Here is a 3,863-nt window from a genome sequence, read left to right as displayed (position 1 = left end):
ACTCTTCAGAAGCAGTTTGTTCTGAGGCTTGGTGCTCAAACGTGATTTCTAAAGCACAACTGAAACTGACAGACGGACTGGGTGTGTGAAACATGCCCTGAAGCTATGGAATTTAGCCGACTGTTGTAGCAAATGCAGGATATAATCTATTTACATAAGGCTACTGCAGCAGTGATCAATATAATGAACATATTTATGTGCAGTTACTCCTCTGGTTGTGTCCACATTCCCTGAACCATCTGCCTTGGAAAAGAACCCCCCCTCCCACTGAAAGGTTCATAAAGTCACTGCACTTGTTGGTCTGTCTTTTTGTAGCAGATGTGTGCCTGCTTGATGTGTGGGAGGAATTTGGGCTGTAGTGAGATGTGTTATCTTTAGATGGTGTTCAACTGACAACCACTGGATGTCAGTGATTGGGTTGGCTCCTGCTGAGACTCTGGAGGACTGGATGCCTTGATAGACTCCATTACAGTAGCAGACATGAGCCAGTCATCCAGGTAAGGGAAAATCTTGACTCCCTGTAGCTTCAGGTGAGTTGCTACGGGCATCAAGTTCTTGGTGAACATCTGGTATGGCTGGAATGATTCCAAAGGCCAAGGCTATGAAATGGTAGTGACTGGCTCTTATCAGGAATTGGAGGAATCTTCTGGACTCTTGCAATTTTTTTTATTTAGCATCCTGAAAATTCGAAGAGAACAATGACTCCTCTTTCTGTAGACAAGGATGGATGGATGCACTATGGCTATCTGTAAAATTGCTTTTTGAATGTACTTGCTTTGGTGAGTGAAATCCGGTATGTGCTTGAGGGCCTTTGTCTTCTTGGGTACTAAGAACCACCTACAGTAAACTCTGGCTTCACTTTAGTCTTCTGGGACCTCCTAGATTGCTCTTCTGCTTAAAAAGTTGGAGACTTCCTGAAAAACTGACATCTTTTGTCAGGGTGGTACATCAGACAGATGATGAAGTGGTAGTGATGGAGCTTGTGAAGAGAAAATTTAACAGGCTGTGGATGTCATTCCCCTGATCCAATTATCTTGTATAGTGACCATCCATGCATCATGACTGATATGTGGCCCTCTACTGCCTTACAGTAGGATTGTCAAGCAATCCTTCAGGGGTTCTGCTGTCTATTCCTGGGGGAAACTCCTGGTTTTGCAGTTCAGCCACACCTCTAGGAGAAGACGGGGAATGGCTGGCTGAGATCTCTTCTGGTGCATCATTTCTAGGATCTCCCCAAACTCAGAGGTCTTCTGGAAGGGACTAGGGGAAGCCACCCCATTGCCAAGATAATTGCCTAGAGACTTAAAATACAAATACCTTGACAACGCCTGCTTTGAGAAGAAGCTGCCCAATATTATTCTAAGATCTAAGTCTGAAGATCTTTAAAGTCCTGAAGGAGAGGTTGTCGGGCGTGTTTATGGGGCTCTAGTATATCCTGATTCTTCCCTTCCTGTCTTTTTAATTTTCTTTATCTCCCTTAAAGTTTTCAAGTTCAAGTAGGCCCTTCAAATTAAGTTTATTTCTATTATTAATAATATGCACGTACTTAAGCTTTTTTATGGACACTGCAGTCGACATCTAAATGCTCCAGTCCGATGCAGATCATGCAGGTACTGGGGAGGAGTCTTATGACCACAATTCTTATATTCTGAGAAGCTGCAAGCACTTTCCTTATTCATGTCAATCAGTCACACAAATGTTTCAAACCAGAGAAATCACTAAGCATTATAAAGTCAAAGCAAACGCAAACAACTTGCTTAAAAGTTATGCACTTACCATAACGTGGCATCTGCGTTATCCTATGTCACTATTCATCACTCTTGGGTCACAGGATCCGAGCTGGCAACTTTACAGACAGCTTTGAGGCTTAAGCTCCTCCCACTCCCATGATCCCTTGCTGCCCTCTAACCCCTCAGATCGAGTTTGCCCTACAGCTAGAACACAGCAATGGAAGACCTTAACTACCAGATAGGACATCTCCACTTTCTCTAGGTCTCACAGGACGGGATAAGGAAGGAGGGATAGTGATGAACAGTGACACAGGATAACACAGATGCCAAATTATGGTAAGTACATAACTCTTTATCTGTCACTATTTCTCACTCTTGGGTCAGAGTCCCCAGTTACCCTAAATCCTGGGTGGTCTCACGGAAGGACATGCCGAAGAACTGTGGAGCCAAAAGAAGCCCTGTTCCTGGAGACAATGTCAAGTTTATTATGAGTAACAAAAGTCTGAGAAGCAGATCAGGTGGCTGCCGCACAAATCTCATCTATGGAATGATGGGCCAGATAGGCAGCTGACATAGCCATAGATCTAGTGGAATGAGCTCTGAATGGTCCTGGTAAAGGTAAACCCTTAGACGAATAGACCAAAGAAATACACTTTGAAACCTAATGAGAAATAGTAACCTTTGAGACCGCCTGACTCTGTCTGTTAAGAGAAAATGTTACTAACAGTTGGCCCGATTAGCGGAAACTCTTGGTTCTATCCAAGCAGAATTGTAACTGTCTATGATATTACTGGAAAAGTTAGAGAAGAAAACTGGCAATTGAATTGACTGGTTCAAATTCGCCTCTGTAGCTATCTTAAGCATGAAGGAAGAATTGGTTTGGAGAGCCACTCTGTCTTTATGAAATACCATGTATGGTGGTTTGATAGAAAGAGCCTGCAACACTGAAACCCTTATTGCCGAAGTTTAGCCACCAAAAAAGCTGTCTTCCATGACAATAGCAGCAGGCTCAAAGGAACTCTGTATAAGAAAATGCAGCACAAATGAAAGGTCCCAAGGGAAAGAAGGATGTTTAATAGGAGGCCGGAGCAGAAAAACACCTTTCAAAAATGCCTTACAAAGATGAGAGGAAAAAGTAGGTTCCTCGCAAACATGGAAATTGTAAATAGCCATCAACTGCACTTTTAATAGTAGAGAAACTAGCCCTATCTTGAAAACGTGAAGACAAGAACAAGTCATCTGGAGTGGGAGCTGAGAAGGGGTCCAGATTATGCTGCTTGGCCCAAATAGAAAACATTTTATCTATCTACCACCCTATAACCCTTGGTGTCCCTCAAGGCTCCATATTAGGCCCGCTTCTATTCTCCATTTTTATTAACGACCTACACTCAGCAATTCCTCAAGCTACCTGTATACAATATGCAGATGATTCCACAATAATATGCTCAGCCACTTCATCTGAACTACAGTCCCTAACCCAAAAGGCATTTAATACAGTTGAAAAATGTTTTTTACAGCGCTGCCTCCTCTTGAAACCCAAAAAACAAAACTTTTGCTTTTCACTCCTACCCGGAAGTCCACCCCAGTAGATTTTACAGTCATATGTAATAATGGCACTCTCATATCTCCTGACCCAACCATCAAACTCTTAGGAATAACAATAGACACCATCCTTAACTGTGATACTCATATTAACAACACAATAAAAACAGTCAATAAGAAACTAGGGTCCCTCTACAGAATCACACCCTACCTTACACCATTAGCTAGAACCACTATAGCCCACACTCATTTAATCTCCACACTCCTCTATGCTTCACCTATATATACTAATTTGTCAAAAAATAACCTCAACAAACTGGCAATCTCCTACAATAATATTGCTAGATTTGCCACTGGCACTCCATTTAGAACCCACCATTGTCTTAATCTAAAGCAGCTAGGATGGCTAGAGCTACAAAATTAGCTTCAATTTCAACAGCTTACTATTGCCCATAAGACCCTTTACCAACCTATCAATACTTCCAATACTCTCTAGCCTCATTACCCCTTACAAAAATCTTAAAATCTTACGCTCATCAAATAAACTACTTGTTTGCACAAGTAAATCCAACAACTTGGCAGGAGACTCTC

This window comes from Protopterus annectens, chromosome 2.part1 (genome assembly GCF_019279795.1).
Source record: "Protopterus annectens isolate FY-2018-M chromosome 2.part1, PAN1.0, whole genome shotgun sequence".
Classification (NCBI taxonomy): domain Eukaryota; kingdom Metazoa; phylum Chordata; order Ceratodontiformes; family Protopteridae; genus Protopterus; species Protopterus annectens.
The sequence above is the reverse complement of the archived record's forward strand: the minus strand, read 5'-3'. Positions refer to the sequence as shown.